Here is a 22422-nt window from a genome sequence, read left to right as displayed (position 1 = left end):
TTGATGGCAGTAGGGAGGAATTATGTACATAGTTAATAGTAGTGCAAGATATATTGGTTATGAGGGACACTATTTTATACAAAGTTATACATTATATGCACTTTGTGAAATAGGTAATGACAAAAAATTAGGGCATCATTTAAGTATTCTAGTGGTACTGCAAAATTGCTAAAATTATTGCCACATGGTCTAGAGAGAGAAAGAAATTCCACATCTTTCAATCTAACCTTAGTTCTCTTTTGAAACTCTATGTTGATTTGTGTGTTGAAGCTTTGCTAGCACTAATTGTAATAGCAAGAATGGATATTCAAAAAAAATTCAATGAAGAAAGTATGCTAGTAGAAATACAAATGGTTTGGGGGAATATCAATGAAGATGGAATATAATCCTTATAATACTCTCAATGTGATGGGACTGGGCTTTAAACACAACCTATACACTGCTTGCACATAGCCTAGTGTAGCTCCAATAGGCCAACTCATACTCCATACTCCATCTAAAACTCATACCTACAATATCAACATTAGAATGAATTATTCAACATTGACACAAGCCTTAAGGAAAATAACATCACAAATTAGTGATTCTTTAGCCTAGGGGCTTCCATTCTATATTATATATTATAGTTGGTTATTGAACAATATCTCCTTTCTAAGGAAAAAAATGTCATAGTATCATTATAATAAAATATTGAATTTCACAACAACCCCTAGTAGTATAAAGTGCTTTTTAATATGAACCATGGTGCATTGATTGAAGCATAATAGGATTATTGGGAATGTAAGGAAATTCTATTCTACACAAGATTTTAATTAAGTCTTATATTCTCAATCTTTGCATTAAATAATTAATCTATTTATTCTTTAGACTAAGCCTAATAATAAATTCCAAATAGGGGCATAAATCATTTCAATAAATTGTAGAAACTATTTTAGTGCAAATTTGTGACTTACAGGAAACAAGCTAGTTAGTTAGACAAATCATATATTATAGTTCTATGAACTTTTTTGTTCAATAGTTTATTGGTTAGATCAACATTTAAAATCATACTCTATGATCCATCATTAGAACAAATGAGTCAAAAATTTAATTATATAAACTTTTGTAAGATATTTTACTTTACCTACATTTCTCTAGGAGTTTAAGCTTTTGGAAATTGAAAAAAGAGTCACCAATTTCTACAATGATTGTTGTCTCATTCAATAGCATGAACTGCAAATAAGAAGTGTGTACTCATTAATCTAAAAGAATAACAACAAAACTAGGGATTCAAGTACTGACTGAACCATATGTCATTTTATGATATGTAGTGATTCTCAATAATCTTACCTAGATGTGTTTGAATAACACATTAATTCTAAGAGTCTCGATTGGAGAAACTTTCAAGGGAATACTATGAGGAATAAATATATGTTGATAATTCTCAAAGGTTGTTTTATTACACTTGAACTTCTTTCCAAGGGCTTCTAGGAAGTCTTTCATTAGTATGTACACCCAAAAGTAGGTCCATTTGTGATAGTTACCCTATGTAATGCCCCGCCAAGGGATCCAAAGAATAGAGCTAAAGTTTTACTAAGTTTGGTAGCATTTTTTTTAAAAAAAATACATGAAAGTAAATACCACATATAACTTATACACAATAATGAAAGTAATAGCAACAATCCAAAAGAAAGTAAACATAAACATACATAATAGGTTACATTCTTCATGGATCCCTTAACGTTGAATTACATCTAAATTAACTAATCATCTAAGATCACATCCTCATGAAATAATAATGATACATCCAATGTATTTAAACTATATACAAGTGTCCTTTTAGAATTACATTTCAGATTGCTCAATCATCCACTGTACATGTCATAGGGTATGAAAGGCATAAAAGAATATACATATGTGAAATAAGGTACATCATTCTAAATCTAATTCATGATGCAACAACATAAATGAAACCATACACCATACATGACACATCACCATAAGTAAACAAACATAAATACCTAAGTGCATGGTTCCTCCCAACTGTATATAGCATCATTAGACCATCATGGGTCCTAGCCATCACTCCATGTGTAACATTCCAAATCACCGAAGAGATCATCGATATTAACATAGTAGGAATGTCACTCCCATAAACATACTACATCATATGTAGAAAGTAATCTAACATACAAAGTAAGCATAAGATAACATCATCTAACATATGCAAATCATCAATATAAGGATACATATCCACCATCATAATCATGGAGATAGATGCCAACAAAGAATGCATTGGCCATGGTGTCTCAAATGGATCTCAAATGATAAGAGTGATAAAGCACTACCACTCGACTGCGTGTAACCTAAGTGGTCCACTCCCACTACACTGAGGAGGTAATCTCAAGTCCCAAACAAGTTATCAAAATCACATAGCATAAATACTCTCTAAGTCTAGGAATCCTAAAAGTATACTAACTCAAAGGTTCCAACACATAATTCAACATCTAATCCCAGAGGCACACAAAGACATGTAGGAAACCTACTCTGTAAGTAGGCAAGTGTCATCGCAATAATCATGTAGAAGTTTCCCTGGCAGTTAGCTTAGGACTCCAAGGTCCCTACTAATCCTTATGCGGCCACTAGTATCCTCTCATACTGACAAGGCATGCTATGGAATGCAAGGTCGCAACCAAGCATTCTCTCTACTCCCATTCTAGTCTGTACTAGCACTTGAGACATGGGTGAGAACAAAAACATTATCTTATTAGGTTCATTTAGTTAGTATTAGGTGAGAATGTTTTCACTTATTAAAATAACTTACAATGAGTTACCCTGGCAGCCACTTAGGGCCCCGGCCCCCATTGCGAGCCACTTCCTGACACTACAAGCAAATAACCTACCCTAAGTTCATGGAATCATAAATCCCATAATCAGCCCAATCCTATACAAGCGACTGGAAAGAAATACCAAAAGATAATCCACGAAAAGAACAACAAATATCCATAATAAAAGCATCAATTCCCCATGAGCAATTGAAAAGAATCCATAGATAATCGTGACCACAATAGTTCTCTATTAGCAATTGAAGGTATCACTGATAATCAAAAGTATCATTGGTTCTCAATAACAAAAATATATCTCAAAATCATACTGATCGAAGACTCCAAAATGGTCGAGTCAAAACATGTCACAACATGACATCATAAATCAACATTTCAGTCCCATCATGGAAACTAGAAAGTAATCCAAGGATAACTAATCAATGACTCAAAATGGTTGAGTCAACTGTTTCAGATAGATATAACTCAGCTTCACTCAAGAAGATTGAAAAGCATTAACAATCAATAAATACAACATCTCATAGAGCATACCATCACATAACCGTGGTTGGGTTTATAAAGATCAGAATCAAAAGACATCATCATGACATCACAATCATAACCCCCAAGCCTCTAGTAGATGTCCTATAACTGGTCAACACTAGTCAACCCAAAACCCAAAACAAATAGCATAGAGAGTACACAATGCAAGCACATGTTTTGGTTTGCTAAAATTACATAATAGAATAAAGTGTGGAGGTCTCAGTTTTCATTTTTTCAAATTTAGATATTGAATGGAGAAATAGTTTGCACGTTTTTCCTAACCCATGTGTAGATTAATATTTCCCATAACCCTAGAATCGATTTTCCAATTATTCTAATGACATTTTATTTAAACAAATATTATATGAAAACGATCCCCCATCAAAACCAATAAGATGCCTTGTAACTTTTAACATGAATAAATACTAATACTCTTTTAACAAATATAATAATTACATTTACATCATTTGACTATAATATTACAAAGTAATTAATTATTAAATAAAATAAATTATTAGTACCAATCATTTAACAAATATAATAATTATTAATCCTTAATATAACATATATATATATATATACATATATATATATAAAATAATAATAATGTTTTTTAAATGTTATAAATTGAAATGGTAAAAATTTGATTTTGCACCTAAAAATAAAATTGCACAACACAACGCATATATATGTAGTACCGCAGTCAGCCGCAATACCCTGTGGTCGCAGGGCCTGCGGTGATAGCGGGTACTTCATACCCTCTGTCGTCGCAGTGCCTGTGACAACAGTGAGTATAGGGGCGTGGGTTCCATCCCCCCCAAAGTTTTAATAATTTTTTCCAAAACATTTTTAATTAAACATTTGGTCCATAATAAGATTTCAAAATTCATTTATATATATATATATATTTTTTTAAATACAAAATTTCATTAAACATTATTCTACTGTGATATGATAGAAATGCTTTTAAATGAATACATATATATATATATATATATATATATATATATATATATATATATATATATATATATATATATATATATATATATATATATATATATATATATATATATATATATATATATATATATATATATATATATATATATATATATAAGTATGCAGATCTAAACACATATATATATTTAAAATGAGACATATACATAATTTAATAGGCTTCAAATTTTAAGAATTTTCCTTATAACACATTTGTTCCCAATAATTCTTCTACTGGGTTTGATTGTAAATCTTAACCCTATCCCCATAATTTTCTCGGATCTATGCATATAAACATCTCTTATATAGAATTTAACCACCCATAACAAAAGCATGCAAACAAGATATGCAAAATCCTCAATAAGTATTCAGAAGACACGAAGAAGGCAGGAAGTGCAAGAAGTGAAAATAACATGGGAAAAATCACAATAGTCTACCCGAATTCTAATGCTAATTCACTTCTCCTCAAAAATTATAGAGCAAGCTCCTTCCTTCTCCCACATTCCCGAGTCCTCCAAAAACGCTCTCCAAACACTCTCCCTAAGCTTCTAGGAATGCTTGAATATAAACAACTCTCAGGAAGCACCTAGAATGTCTCTAGAAACAACCAGAAGGTGTTGACAACTAAGCATGAGTCTATTCCAACCTTCTAGATGAGTCATAAGGTTGTAGACACCATGTGCTTAATTGGTGCACTTACTCCTATATTGTTGACATACGAGAAATCAAAAAGGTGAGTTAATTCCTAGTCAAGCTTATAACTTTTATTCTAATTTTTATAACTTTTATTTTAAATTTATTATAACTTTAATTATTATTATTTATTTATTACTTTATTATTATTTTATAATTATTATTAATTTTAATTTCTAATTTCTTTTATTGAATTCTTTTTCTCAATTAATACTCATTTAATTAATTATAATCAAAATATCAAAGATCATGATATTATATTAATTTTTCCTAATAATTAATTTATTAATAAATCTATTTATTAAGACTTAATTAATAGAAAATCCACCATAGACCTCCAAGATAAAATATGAAAACCCATCATAGAGCAATCCATACAAAATAAGTCTAAAGGGTTAAAAATCATGAATTATGTCATCTGACACATTCGAAAGGTAAAATATCTAGATAATTTTCCTATCTCTCTAGGATAATGGTTTTAAGGGTTTTGGATTTGGACTTGAGAATTTATCTCCCTTCTCTTATCATTGAGATAGTGTAGTGGGGTATGCTCATCTTGGCAATTCAGGGAAGTTGATACCCGATACCTGCAACCTACATAAAAACCATGCATGTACATACAATATGTAAAATGCTAAGCTAAACAAGCAATGGCAGGAAGTGGTGCATCATGTAGATCCCAACTAGGAGGTGACTACAACTCCCTTCCTTAACCACATCAGAAATGCCATACATAAGAACAAACAAGCACACCATACACATGCAAGTATGGGGTAAGAATCCATAATAAAACACATGTGATAATAAACCATTTAACCAATCATCATCAATAATTGAAAGCAATGTAATAATCAACAGGCATACATAAAATGTAGAGTCTAAAAAGTCTCATCATACATCAAGTAAATCCATAACATAATGTTTGATAGTCTCGAAACAATGCTACTAATCCATCAACATAAATCTAGTCTAACATAGTATGATAATAATAGCAACAATATGTCTAGAAAGATATGAGCGAGGACATGCACTACACCCTATTAGGCTATAGAATTATAGCTTTCTCCTTCTTCAAGAGAAATGAATATCCCACTAAACTATAGTCATTGAAAATAGGCCTTGCAAATAAGTAAGCATCTACCAACTCAACTATTTCAGCACAAAATGCAGTACTAATTGCACCCTAGTAAGTTCCTATGAAATGTGGAAGAGTCTTTGAAACTTGGCCCTTAGTAGATGACATTGCAACCACATCATAACATGAACCAATTCTGTAAATGCATCTTTTAGCTTAGCAACCCACAGTTTTGGACCCCAACCAACACTATCTTAATTGTTGCATTTAGGAACTCTACAATTGTTTCCACAACTACTTCCAAACTTCTTCGATTGCTTAGCCTATAGTTCATGCTAGCCAAAAACACTCTTATCAAAACAAGTTACAAGCGGTTTCAAATGCAAGAGTTTAATGATAGGAAAACCTTGCTTTCAATTTAATTAATGGATTATATGATCCATTAAGGCATTTCAAACATTATAAAACTATAAGAACACATCATGGTGAAAGAAAAGAAGAAAACACTTCCAAATTCATTTTGCAAAGGGCACACACATTAATAAACAATCAAAAGGGAATAAAATTTACATAGAAAACCAATGTCTTGAATGATAATTTAAACCTTACTACTATAGAAAAAGTGTTGGAAATGATGGTACAATAGTGTGTGTGGTGAACCTTGTGTGCTAAAAGACATACACTTGACTAACTAAGGAAGAGTTGAATACAATATAAGGACAACAATAGTAAGTTAGAGCTATATATTGGATATGCAGAGGTAAATCTATCAAGGTTTAATACTATAAATTATCTCTAAAGCTAAGGATGATATCAAGAACATATGCATCAATTAGCAACTTATCTTGAGCCCTGAGTGTAACTAGGGGAAAATTAATCTGACAAAATTTAAAATAATGTGAATGAGAAAGCCCTCAAATATGTTTCACTCAAATGTGTTTCACTAATTCTACAAATGAAAAGACTGATCAACAAAACCAAAGTAAACTTTTAGAAATTAAGACCTTGAAAATACAAAATAGATGGGAGGCCAAAGACTAATAAATCTTAATCATCCCCTCAAAAGAAACTTTTCAGTCAGAAACAACAAGCAAAGATCCACAACATGAAGAACTCACACATTTAATACTTAAACATGTAGGACATTATACAAGTACAAAAATAGAAGCTATTTCCAAAATAATCATATTTCCATAATTTATTTGAATATTATTTATGTCTTTCTAATTTTGATCATGTATGTGTTTGGTTTTTTTTTACATCAACTTTTTAGATTATACTATGATCCATCATCTGAGCATACAAAATATGTAATATGAGGAAAAATTTACAATCTACAATCTACAAAATATATTTTACATATTTTTATGTTCTTACATTTTGATGATGGATCAAAGAGTGAGATCCTAAACAATGATACTAAAAAAAGTAGAATCAAAACGAAAAATCCACATAGAAGAATCTAATTTACCAAAAAGGAAGAAAAAAGCCCAATTGGGAGTGAGACATAATGGAATAGGCTCATCATAGAATGTATGGTGTGGAATGCCAAGAAGATTATAGCTAATGCTGATATAAACTAGCTTACTCTCAATAAGTGATGCAGATATTGCATGATCAGTGATCTCATTGGCATCATCTAGATTATTCATAATATCCTAAAATCTCAAAAAAACCCACCACAAATCACTTCAAGAAAACACAAACCTTAAACAAAGAAAAGACTAGGAAAATAACTGAGTGCAATTATAGCCTAAAAGGATCAATACTCTTGGTTAAAGTTAGGATTGCCAATAGTGTGATGAAGAATCTGCTTGGTTCCATAGTCATTGGAATTAGGGCACCCAACAATGCATATGACCCACAGATTCTCACTATAAGCCCTTTCAATGGTATTTATAATAGAGAGGCCCCTAGTAGTCAATATAATTTGTGTATTTAGAAAAATGAGATCTTTAAACAAAATATATAAATCAATCATAGAATACTAGGATGCCAAATTTATGTTGTTAGTATGACACTTTCCTTAAATTTATATCAGAGCTTTGAGCATCCTAACATCTAGTTGTGGGGCATTGAGGGTATAATTTCTTGGTCTATGTTTATAGGTTTTAGAGACAATAACTAGCTCACAAAAATTGTGCATAGGTACTACAATTTGTGGAATCACAGGGGAGTCATACAATCTACCAAGTTCTATATGTTTACACAAAATATTGGGCACCTAAACTTCCTAAGTATTGATGCTAGATTACAGAGCTTATCACCTATTTAGGGCTATATTTTTTTTTCAAATTTGATCTACATTTAGGATAGTGGCTAACCACCTAGAGGGTTTAAAAATTACAAACATTCTTGGGTGATATTTATCTTTGAGTTTGGCCTATGAACAAGTAGCCTAAGGCCAACTTGTAAACCTTTATTCTGCCCCCATTGCTACTAATTTCTGCTTATTGTTCGGTCTAGAGAATTCATTCTATTACTTAATAGGAGTGATCATTTTGGAGGAAACTATGAGCCCAATTTAAAGAAATTACAACTTGGTGAAGGAAACATTTACCATTTTTATCTTATAGGCTTCTCCTATGAGGTTGCTTGCAACTAGAAATTTTCTCACATCTAAAAACAAGGTACTAGGAAATGGTTTCAAGTTGCAAACAACTATTTTTTTGATCAAGTAATGACACTTTAATTGAGGCATTTAAAAATGTTTTTAGGTTGCAAACAACTAGTTTCATAACTAAGCAATGACATTTGAATTGAAGCATGTTAAATTAGACATAATACTAGCTATTAACTTCTGACTTATCCCATCTACTCTCATAATGAGGAAAATCTTGGAAAATCTTGTTTACAGATACAACATGATGAGGTTGTGATCATTGATGACCTATCTTTATAGAAGTAATCTGAAGAGACTCAATGGATTATTGTAGACTTGTTTTATAGTAGTAATCTTTCCATTATAATCTACAAAAAGGTGTGATCACTTGATTAATCTAGGAAAAAGTGCATACAAACGTAGAATGTCATAACTCCCTATTGTGAAGTGTTTTTTACCTTGTAGATATAGATATGGAGAGATATGGAGACTACAAATTTTAGAGGAAATACAAGGAAAATAAGGTAGAGTGATGCACTAGAACACCCTAGGCATGAAGAATGTGTGAAACCTGTACAACATAGCTACTTTCTCCTCATAGATGTCCATATTTTCTTTTAAATTTTCAATCATTTGTTAATCTCTTTTTTTTCTTAGACTCATTTTCCACATGAAGATGAAAGTTGACTAGAAAATTTCAGAATATTTTTCTTTTGGAATTCACTCTTTGTAAATTCTAACCTGCCAAATTTTATCCCTTTTTTTTATTGCACCTTTTTTTTTGTTTAGGTTTCACCTCATAGGGGGCAGTGATAGGTAGTCATTGTTTTGATGAAAATTTTATTGACATTTAATATGTCCTACAAGAAACAACATGAAACTTTCTCAGCTAGCCGAACCTTTCAATCTCGAGTTGAATTTCATAAGAGTAATAGTTGATCATCATAAAAACATCTTAGTTATTGTATAAGATCTTCATAATCATGTTCCTACCATGGAAATCATTTGGAAGGTTGAACTGTACTCCATCTTAGCTTGGAAATTTTAATATTTTGTGCTTGAGTTAGTTGGCAACAACTAGGTGGCTCAAGTTAGGTTGACCCTATGATTAAATATGGTTGGCTTGGAGTCAAGGTCACATTTGGCTGCATCTAAGGTCCTAAAACAAGAATAATTTTTTTTTTAAGGTTTGAATTTGGACACTGTGTATCAAAATAAAATATGTTTGTCATGTTGTTGTAGTCTAGGTTTCAACCTCTACAATATTGAAATATGAGAAAGAAATATTATAGATTCATATACCTTCTAGTCTCTATAACATTCCATATATAGATCCCATTTCAGTTGGAGATTGAGATGTTTTGGTAGCAGATATAGTTGTAGATTGAGTAGCCATGACAGCCAAGTGTAGGAGAAATTTCCTTACCTATAATCATAGGTCACCAACACCTCATATTGCTAACAAGAATAGTATAATCATTGCCATGCATAATGGGCATTTCCAAGGCCATTGATGAGATGGATAATCCCTCACCAAAATCAACTTTGTCCATGATTTACTTCATCAATTCAATTTTCATTCTTAATACAAGAAAATAAATGAAATTTGTAATCATTTTTCTCTTTTTTGAAAAGATGTAGGCTACATGGGGGATGCATATGGAGTTCTTATCTTCTAGGGATGACACAATAATATACTCAACAACATCTCTTCTTTCAAGGACTGAAAACTGTTAATTTTTAATGTTATATTTTTTGATGATTGATAGCTTACCATTTCATTCTTATACTTCATTATAATTTCAGTATAACTTATCATCAACCATTTTCATCTTTTTCCACACAAAATTTACATTAAAATTCTCCATATATAATTATCACATCGGTCTATCAACACTATAATATAGTCCAATTGAAACTTTTACAGATTGATTCATGGTGGTGAATGATGAAAATACAAATGAATACAACTTTGAATATTAAAATATTTTCGAGTATGGTGAACCAAAGTTTATTGATAATTCAACATAAGGAAGTGAGGCACTCATTTATTGGATGCAACTCCCCTTCATATGGCTTGTTGATTTTCTTGACTGATATTCCATCAATCCTTTGAAGATCTATTTACTCTGTCACTATGTTTCACACTCAATTTTTACTCATTCTTCAGCATAAAAAATTAGAGGAAAATTTAAGTTGTGCAACTGCATACTATGAATATTCTCTCCTATATTTTGGATAATATAAATATGGCACTTGGGTAAATATAAAATATAAAATATTCATGTAGAAGAAGATGTCTTGAAGAATAATGATGTTTTCCAATGTTGTTGAATTAGTAAGACATTATAAACACTCTAAATGTTTAGTTTCATTTTCCAAATCTTTTTATCTAATTTTTTAGATAAGCATTGGAAAAATCACACTTTAGGATTTCAATGTGATTCTTTTTATTTGGGATTTTTTTATTTGTTATATTTGTTTAAAAGATTGGAATATCATTTATGATGTCATTTGGAACTATGTAGCATGGATTCATAACTTTGGTTTTTTCTAATTGTTGTTTATTAAATATTTTATCATATCAATAATATGACAAGATGAATGACCCATGTCTTATAAAGTATGAAATTGGTATCTAGCTAAGGAAACCATGAATCGAGGGGTAGCTTAAATCTCTCAAAGATAAATGGTAATGTCTGGTATATAGACAAAATGATGTAGTGTATGTACCTCCATTTCTAATTATTGAAGAGAAAATGTTACTTCATCAAGCTCATTGCCAATTTTACCAATTTTTTTCCCTATTATTTGTGGCACTATGGATTCAACATACATCAGTCCATGACCCTATACTCTAAAAGTGGCTGAAAATTCCAATCATTGAACATCAAAAAGATTGTACAAGTTGTGTTGGACACTTGTGAGAACAAACTAACTACTGCATGATAATGTAACCAATGTTATTCCAGAAACATGAGTAGTAACTTCATTAAATAGATTTCTAGTTTTTGTACCCCAGAAATGAAGATGACCATCCATATGTGCTAAATATATGTCTTTCTCATCTATAGTTAAGCACATAGAATTCTAGTTGTGGAAAATGATGGTGTTTTCCACAAACCCTTTATGAAGGACCCAAACCTTTACTGGCTAATCATAAGTAGTACTTAAAATTTTCCTATTTGATAATTTTCTAACATATATAGCACAAACCTTATTCGAATAACATGTTAAAGTATGAACAATATTACTAGACTACACATCCCATAGATACTATTTGTTATCACTGCTAGCTCCTAGGATAAATTAATTATCAACGGAGACACCAAGATCCAAAAAAAGCAGCAAGGTGACCATGTAATTTACTTATCAAGGAACCTAAATTTATATCCCAAAGTTTAACTAGTATCTTGCCAACTAGTGATTAGTCGATCACTGTTGTTTTCAAAAAGAAAAGAATGGAAGGCACCTTAATGGGAAAGGAAATATATCTTGTACAAGATGGTATACTTGACTCTCCATAATCCTCAAATCCCAACTCACTTTGCTGCATAAATTTGTCCACTTACTTCCATGTTGATTCTTCTATGTTGCTAACTTTAAAATGATTCATTATATCTTCATATAGTGTATTGTCCTAGAAAAAATACAACTAATCAAAATATATAAAATTAGTCACCAAAGGCTACCAAACATACCAAATTTTATTATGAAGATAACTTTATGGCTTCACTAATTTTTAGTATGTGAAATGCATAAGATTTCCATATAAAGGGTTACATGAAATTTAAATATTTGCATAATTTTATTTTCTACAAACCCATCTTCAAATTTATCAAAATAATTTCTACAAACTAGAGAATATGTTGAAACATGTATGCATTAACAATAGTGATACAATTGCTCACTATATACGCTTGCATTTGGGAAATCGGAAATGGTACTTCTAGTTTTGGGATAGCCATGATGCTATAGATTAAGATAGGCTATAGATTAAGATGGTAGAGTTCTCTGTCACTTCTGAAAACTATTGGTAAAGTCATCACTCGCAAAGGTAAGATATCATCTTTCATTCTGAAATCAATATTTCTTGTCAATTTTCAGGCCTCAAGATTTATGAGTTTTCTAATGAATTAGTCCTATTGTTTTTCTTCCTCTAGATTGTTCAATTGCAGTAGTATGGAGGGATAAAGAGTTGTTGGTAATATAGGATGTTTAGCCTAAGACTTTTTTAATGGTCCCTAATATTCTTATTGGGCTAATCATGATTTAATGAAGGTTCTAAATCTTGTCTTCGAAAAGCTTACATTTTCTTAACCTTTTTTTTTAATTTTGTTTTTTCTGAGTTCATTATTTCATTTTGTTATAGGTATTTTAAATAATTTATCATAAACATATTATTTAGTTCCTTTTATATTTACAAATTGGCACCACTTTTCCTATTACTAGGAATACCTTAATTATAGATCATTGATAAGAACTTTCTTTTCATGAGCCTTACTCTTATCAAATTCCTATTTTTATGTTCTTTCTAGACCAAGGTTCAATAAATGTCAACATTAGGTTTAATAACACTTTTAGCACCCACCTAAGCATAAGGAAGAGGAAATATTTGATCCTTTGGCACCTCCATTTGTTAAAAAGTGAATATTTCAATTGATTGTGTTTTATAGTTTTTAATAGATGTGATTTTTTAATGGGGTTTGATGTTTTTATTTAATGCAAAGGTCTATTTTCTTGATATAAATTTCACAATCATTTGTATCATTTTTTTGAGAAGTTAGCACAAGAAACAATACTTGTGTTTGCCAAAGTACTCCAAATTATATTTTAAAATAGTGTATCACTACGATAATTTAGAGAAATGTAATTAACATGAAATATAATTTTAAAATGCTTGAACAAAAGAATTTAAAATTGTTGAATTGTTATTGATTAATATTTAGATTATTATTTTTCATAATAACTAAAAGTTTGTGTTCTTTGAGAAGAGTATATCATGTTATAGTGACCATGATCATGGTAGATCCAATGTTGGCATACAAATTTGTCAATTTTTAACATTATTCTTTAAAGGATACTAGCTCAATGGAAGATCACCTACTTTATAAGTAGGAGGATGGTGGTTCAATTCCATAGTGCCATAATATGGCTAAATTAATGATTAAATAAACCATCAAATATATTACCAAATATACTACCATATATAGTACTAAAAAACTACCAAATATAATACCTAATCAACTACCAAATATACTACCAAATAAACTATTATATATACTACCATATATACTACCCAAAAAACTACCAAATCTACTACCAAATATACTACCCAAAAAAATACCAAATATACTACCAAAATTACTAAACAAATTGCCATGTAAACTACCAAGTAACAACAATAAATGACTAAATCAATGACCTAATCAATGATTAAAATAATCTAGTCATAAATTTGGTTGGGAGATAAATGTCTGGCAATAAACTACCACTGGTCATATGATTAAAATTAGTCATATATCTACAATTTTTAGTAGTTTATTTAGTAATATATTGTTGTTTTTGTACTAGTGAGATCTAGAGGTAATGTATTTCAGTTGAATCCTACTAAAATAACATGTTTGGTTGCAAAGGTTGATAATAGTTGGTTATGGCATAAAAGGTTATGTCATATAAAATTTGATAATATTATGAAAGTTACCAGTAGATTGTAGTGAGAGATCTTCCTAAGATTATTAAGCATACTAATGTTGTCTGCAAGGAATGTATTTTGGCTAAAAAGAGGAAAGTGAATTTTCCTAGCAAGAATTTTTCTACTAAAAAGAAATTGGAGATTGTTCACATAGATCTAAGTAGTCTTGCAAGAACTAGAGAAATCTATTGTGAAAGGTACTTTATGATTTTTGTTGATGATTTCACTACAATGATGTGGGAAGCATTTCTTAAAGAAAAGTCTGAATCTTTTGAGAAATTTAAGATATTCAAGAATATAGTTGAAAACTAATCTGGTGCTGAGATTAAGTGTTCAAGATTAGATAGAGGGGGGTAGTTCACTAATAGAGAATTTAACATGTTCTGTGAAGAGAATGGAATAAAAAGAAAGCTCTCTTCACCTTGAACACATGAATAGAATGGGATTGTTGAAAGAAGGAACAAATCACTAGCAAAAGTAGTAAGAGCAATGTTATTTGAGAATGATGTCTCAAAGATATTTTGGAGAGAAGTAGTTAAGACTATAGTATATACTCTAAACAATGTGTAGATCAGAAAAGGCATGAGCAAGAGACCCTATGAGTTATGGTTTGGTCACTCACCATCAGTCATGTATTTTCAAATATTTGAAAGTAAGTGTTACATAATGAGAGATGATGATATAGGTAAGTTTTATCCTAGAACTGATGAAGGTATGTTTCTTGGTTACTCATTGAAAAGAAAAGAATATAGATGTTTCAGCTATAGAACTAAGACAATAGTTGAGTGCACAAATGTAAGGATTGGTGAAAAGTTTGGTACTAAAGAAAATATGTTAGATTATAATTCTAGATTTTTTAGACAAAATGTTAATGTTCTTTTTGAGACTAACAATGATTTGCAAAATTATGTATCTATTGAGCATAGAGAAGAATAGAGATCTGAACCTAGGGAAGAGATCAAAGTTGTGATGTCAACTCCTAGTTCGTGTAGAAACATGACAAAGAATCAACCTCTAGAGTAGATAATTGGGAGCAAGAATAAAGGTGTGATGAAAAGGAATAGAGTAAATGAGGAATTGTGTCTAATTTCTCAAGCGGAACCTAAGAGCATAGATCACAAATGTAAGGATGAACACTAGATTCAAGCTATCAAAGAAGAACTAGATTAGATTGTGAAAAATGAGACATGGGAGTTAGTTCCTAGACCTAAAGACAAGAATGTGATAAGAACCAAATGGTTATTTAGAAATAAGATGAATGAGGAAGGAGAAGTTGTGAGAAACAAGGCTATGCTTGTCTACATTGGTCACTCACAGCAAGAAGGCATAGATTATGAAGAAACCTATGCACTTTTGGTAAGAATGGAAGTAGTAACGATGTTCTTGGATCATGTAGTAAGCAAGAATTTCAAGGTTTATCAGATGGATGTCAAGTCAGCTTTTCTAAATGGAGAACTTGAAGAAGAAGTCTACATTGAGCAACCTGATGGATTTCCTCTATTAGAAGATAAAGATTTTGTATGCAAACTAAAGAAAGTATTGTATCATCTCAAACACCTAGAACCTGGTATGCAAGGTTGGACAAGTATTTATTGAAGGTTGGATTTATTAAAGTTACAATAGATGGTAACTTGTATTTGAGTAAAATTGATGATGCTCTATTTATCATTGTAATATATGTGGATGGCATAATATTTGGAGGAAATGATGAAGAAAGTGAAAATTTTGCTGAAGAAATGAAAAATTAATTTGAAATGAGCATGATAGGAGAAATGTAGTTTTTTCTTGGATTGCAAATTGTGCAAAATAAAGATGGGATATTTATTTCACAAATGAAGTATCTAAAATACTTGCTAAAAACATTTGGTTTGGAGAATTGTGAACTTGTTGGTACACCCATGATAATTGGTCACAAGTTATCTAGTAAAGATGAGACACCTATCATCGAGCAAAAGAAGTATAGATTTATGATTGGAGGATGGAAATATTCTACTCACACCAAACCAAATATAGCTAATGTAGTTAGGATTGTAGCTAGATTTCAAGCTAATCCAAAAGAGTATCATTATGTAGTAGTAAAGAGGATATTAAGATATCTGAAGGGTACATCTATTTATGAAATATGGTATGATAGATCAAGTAATTTCACCTTGTGTGCATATACTAATGGAGATTGGGTAGGCAATATAGATGATAGAAAGAGCACCAATGGTGGAGGATTCTTTCTTGGAGGAAGATTGGTTTCTTGGTTGAGCAAGAAACAAGATTGTATATCTCATAGTATAGTTGAGGCAAAGTATGTTGTAGGAGAAAATAAATGTAATAAAATTATGTGGATGAAACAAATGTTGAAGGATATTGGAATTGAGTTTATAGAACCTGTTATCATTTACTATGATAACACAAGTATATTAAGTATGTCTAAGAATCCAAAATTTTATTCTAAGGCTAGGAACATATCCATAAAGTACCCAAGAGGTATGCTAGGGGATTATGCCCCTACCTACTTTAGAGTAGTTGATGCAAGGAGTGCATCTAACCAGTCGTATAGAGCATAATGGTTAGACTGGAATAAATGATGATACTTCCTACATGGGGGAGTATCTAATATGTACTGAGTCATGAATGACTATAGGTATTTAATATTAAGCAATGTCTTTGGACACTCAAGCTAGTTAGAGCAATGTAACAATTGGTATTGAGATTGACACCTTTGACATTGATGTCAATGGGGGAGAGAATGTACATGAAAAACATTTTGAGATAATTTACATAAGAAGTAAGAAGAGATGGACCTATTGAGATGGCAAGAGTGGAGATTTATCTCTTTAGGGAGATTTAGAAATATTCATATAGGTGCATAGAGAAATATTTAGAACTTCTAAACATAAAAGAATAGATAGGTTAACAATGAACTAAATTTGCATTTGCCTTCTTCTCATCTTCAATTTTTCCAGTATTCATACAATTATTGGTAAGATGACCAAGTTTTGTACATATGAAACATCTTTTAGTGGTATCTCTTTTTCTCATATGATGTTTAACACAATTTATACCTATGTGTCCAAATTTTCCATAGTAATGACATCTACACCAGGTATTTTAATCCCAACCAAATATTATTGCCCAATTTGTTCTTTAGGATTCAATGTCTTTGTTTTGCATTATGATGCCTTGTGTCCATACTTCTTACATTTATGATAGTTGCCTTCAAATATTGTTTTCTCTTTGCATTCATTAGCCCTATGACCTTGTTGATTGCAATTGTAGCATTTTCCATTAAATTTTTCTTTTCCTTTACTGCAACATTTATTTGATATATGACCTATCTTACCATAGTGATTGCAAGTGGGTCTTTGATTATTTTGAGCACCATGTTTGGAGGATTCACCTTCTTCTTTGTATCCAATTCTTTCTTTTCCTTTTTGCCTCTATAGGTTTTTCTCATTTAGTTTATCCATGTTTGCTTGAGATCTCATCATTCTTTCATTGATTTGCTTCTCACTATTTAGTTCATTTCTCAAACTTCCAATGATTTGTCTTTTAGATCTAAGCTCAATTTTTATTGTTTCATTGATTTTCCTTTTAGAGTTTAGATCATTCCTCATTCTTTCATTTTCAAATCATAGGCTTATGATTTCCTCATTTGCATTGGAGAGCTGATCAATAAGTTACGCTTGCTAAAGGGATTGGTTTGAAATTCATATTATTTCCATCCATTTCTTATTTTATCTTGTTTCTTTGTTCCAAGACTTCACATAACGTTACTGACTAAATTTCTTGTTCTCTTTTTAGCTTTCTTACTTCTTCTTGTAGAGAACCATTCTTCTCTAGGAGTTCTTTGATTCCTTCATTTGCTTCATCTAAACTTCTTGAAGGGTGAAAGTCTTTAATTTTTTCTTCAATGTAAAGATGATCATTCATTTGGTTAGCAATTTCCTTTCTTCTTTTTAGATATTGGGAAAGTTGCTCCTTAGCTTTCTTAAGTTGGGAAATGGCCAGTTCCAGATCTAACTTTTCATTGTCAATAGCTTTGTCAAGTCCAAATATCTCCATATCCTTGATATTTTCTCAAGCTATTAAAATTTTTCCTGAGAATCACAAAGCTCTAATACCGATTATTGAAAATATTCAAGACTATACTAAGTTACTGAGAGGGGAGGGGTGAATCAGTAACTTCTAAAACTTTTAACAACTTTAGTGAAATAATCCAATTAGAATTTGATTCATCACATCTGATCCATTTGCATGCATGAAAAACTAAAAACATGAAAGCATTCATAACACTTGAACGCATAGAAACCTTCCAAATAGAAAGTAAAAATAGGGTGGGGATGATACCCACAAAATTTATTACTGTAGCATAAAGCTAGCATGTTAAGGATTACATTGATCACTTTTGATGATCTTCCCTATTAGGAGCTATTAGGACTACTAGGTCCACCTTGTCAAAGGTTTTACAAGCATACAACAAAGTATGCACTCAGAAAAGAGATTTATGAAAGACTATTGGGTCTACCATATTAGAGGATTTGACTGGTCCGTAGTCTATTAGGATGAAGTAGTAGATCTCTGATTTGCAACTGAGTTTTCTCATATAGATTCCTTGGTGTACTGATCACCTTTCTGTGATAGATATGTCTCTCTTGCTCCTTGTACTATTATGGCCTTTTATAATTCTTTATCTGCTACTATCATAATACATATGGTTTCATATTCACATTCTTTCACTTTCTTTCTCTTGCTTACATTCTCATACATACATTCATTCATACATTCATAAATTGGAATATGATACAATACATCACATATATATACTAATCCAATTTACAAAATTACAAAGTTGGCCATAACACAAGTTAACACAAATATTACAAAGTCAGCCCACATGGAGATACTTGATTTTTGAAGATTTACTCGGTGAGGTTATGATACTTGGCATCCATTGTCACTACTTGGCATCATCATGCTCTTGGTAGACATACAAACTTAGTCCATACTGATCACCTTCAACTAGTCTTAAACTCGATCTGCATTGGTGACTTGATAGATACTATGCAACTCGACAAATAATAAATCACTTGGTTACCATTAAGTAGCTCAGTCAACACTAGCTTTCCATCACAAGAACTATGAACTTGGTAGATACTGCAATGCTCATTAACCACTACCTTTGCATCACATGAACTGTGAACTTGGTAGATACTACAATACATGGTTTACACTACTAGTCTTCACACTAACTAAATCTACTCAGTAACCACTAGAAATAGTCCAAAGGACTCAGGAGCAATTATAGAAGCTTGGTGGCTACTAAATTACATGGAAAACATTATAAATTGTTCAATGAGCTTGGTAACTATACATAATCTGAATAAGTGTGTGTCACTAATAACAAACCTGATTGATATGTCAATAGAAAGATATGTCTATTAGAAAGTATCAAATTGCATATCTTTAATATTATTAGGATTCCTTATTAGAGTCATTATTTAAAGAATGAAATTCACTTAGGCTATTGAATTTTATGAGTAAGAATTTAGAAGGAATTAATTAACTCTTTATATTAAAAATTACTTACTAGGACTATAAAAAAATTGATTGGGAAGAATCATACATTAAATGGTTTCTTATAAAATTATTTAATTGGATGACATATGTATATTGTGCATATTTTATGTGTCACATGAACTTAATCACCATCACTTCACATTGTAAGAAACATGAGAAATATTACTCAAAGGCATTTCCCTTGATATTTTATTTTACTTATGCCATATGTCTAATCCAAATGGAATGACTTCATTGTAAATGAGGAAACTAAGATTTTCCACACTTTCCATCACCTTTTGGATAGTTTTCTCCTAACACATGCAACATGTGATATCGTATTGTCATCATGTGAGTAGATTTTCATATTCGTATGATTAATTCCTAGAAAATAATTAGCTACATCCACAAGTTAAATATTTGGGCATGATATATTTTCTAGAAGGCCTTTAAGAGTTCTCTTAGTTAGCATGATTCCATGAATAAAATATTATGTTTCCCAATATAGACCTTACCTTTCATGTTTTTATTTACTATATGGCTTAGTATAAAATTTATAAAATTTTGCTTAATTATTTCAAGATCTAATGGAAAATTTGGAAATGGCATATTTACACCCATACATTAGATTTTGGGTCCCTAACATCTACGACTTGACCCAAATTGATCTAAAATGATTTTAAAATATTTCCATATTTGAAATATATTATTTCTACATCCTTATGAAATCATTGACCAAGTTTGACCATGTTGACTTATCAATTGTCTTACAAAGTTGGTAACCTTACATTGTGATTTTGTCACAAGGAACTTCATGATAAATTTAACCTATTTAAATCATTTCCTCGTGGCATCATGAGTCTTCATGTTTTTTGAGTAGGATCTTGGGGTGATTGTGCACTAAAATGGCTCATCCTCCATCTTTAGATTACCAAGAGGAAAATCAATAGGTCAGAGGTCATGATGGAAGCTAAAATGAAGGAAGTGTAGTGGACAAAGTGGAAAGGTAATGACAAGTTAAGGGTTTTTTTATGACTTTGAACAAAGATTAAATAACTAGGAGATTTTCAAGGACTAGATGATTGAGCTAAAGACCTAGATTCCATTTGAGAAGAAAAAAATAATGAAGATCATGATTAATGATAAAGACAACATAGAGGAGAACTAGTCCCACTTGAGCAACCAAATTACTTAGCTAATTAACTACAATACCCAAAAATGATGGAGAGGGCTAGTAACTCCATAAACTCTATTTGAGCTAAGCCAGAGGAAATAATTGTGAAAGGGAAAAAGAGAGAGGATACTTTATAGATGGTTTCCAAGGGGGAGATGATCTCTATGAATTTTACTTCTTATCAGCCTCCTAAACATAGATCCTTCCTTGAATAACTAAATGACTTGAATGTATATTAGAATGAGGTCCCTCCTCCTGCCATGTCATTATTGGAGTTGGCCTTACTTTTTAGGGTCTCCTTTTTTTTTGTGGCTTGTTGGTCTTAAGTCCTTCTGTGATTGCACCTTTTATTTCGTTGAAAATTAATCAGCTATTTATTTTAGTTTAGTACTGTTAAATTATTTGCATATCATAACGTTAAAGCACTTGATGCTATTTTAATGTGCTGGGTTCATGTTTTCTACCACTTTATCTAATTAGGACAATTTTAATGCCAAAACTATTAGTGAAATATTATAAAATAATTGCTAGCATTTAATCAATAAGTTAAATGAACTTAATTATTGGGTCATCTGTGTTGACCTTATGACCAAAGAATTTCACAGTGTAAACCAAGTCGTTATAGTGTAAACCAGGTTTCATAGTGTAAACTGAGTTGTTACAATATAAATTGAGCTTCACAACTTAAACTGAGTTGTTGTAGTCTCAACCAAGCAGAAAGTAAGTGTTAATTGAGTAGAACACAAAGATAGTGTTAACTAAGATGGAAATATTAAACAAGTAGAGGGAAAATAGTGTTGACCAAATTTAAGCCTACTCTTGAGTGATCAATGTGGACTAAGCACCAGTGTCAATCGAGTGACAGTGCTTTCCAAGTTCACTATATTTCCAAGTGTTAGTATATCACTCGAGGGGTCTTTAGAACCTGAGTATGAGCACTGAGCTAAATTGGTGAAGATTGTTTATTATGGCATTATAGCCGACTTTAGAAGATAATTATTTGGATTGGTATGAATATAATATATCTTGTCATATCCAAATGATAGACTGAAATAAGCATGAATGCAAATTATAAGACTAAAGGCTACAAGTAGTATAAGGAAAAGAAGAGTCTCATCTGTCACATTAGGTGATCATTCTACATCAAAGGATTCTCATTTAGAAAATTGAGTTGCAAAGTAGAGACTAGCTATTGGTTCATCCTAATAGGTGCATTGGTCAAATCCTCTAACAAGGTGGACTTAATAGTCTTACATGAAGAATCTCCTAACTAAGTACATACTTCATTGT

At 31.1% G+C, this 22422-nt stretch overlaps 2 pseudogenes; both read right to left on the bottom strand.

Annotated features, from left to right (window-relative positions):
* Positions 1-389: 389 nt before the first annotated feature.
* On the bottom strand, positions 390-10266 carry LOC149566853 (pyruvate decarboxylase 1-like; annotated as a pseudogene).
* A 1297-nt stretch (positions 10267-11563) lies between these two features.
* LOC149566852 (autophagy-related protein 16 pseudogene) lies at positions 11564-12681 on the bottom strand (annotated as a pseudogene).
* Positions 12682-22422: the final 9741 nt, after the last annotated feature.

Source organism: Cupressus sempervirens, chromosome 3, assembly GCF_028749045.1.
Source record: "Cupressus sempervirens isolate cs-2001-9-10 chromosome 3, ASM2874904v1, whole genome shotgun sequence".
NCBI lineage: Eukaryota > Viridiplantae > Streptophyta > Pinopsida > Cupressales > Cupressaceae > Cupressus > Cupressus sempervirens.
Note: the sequence above shows the minus strand (reverse complement) of the source record. Positions and strands in the feature narration are given on the sequence as shown.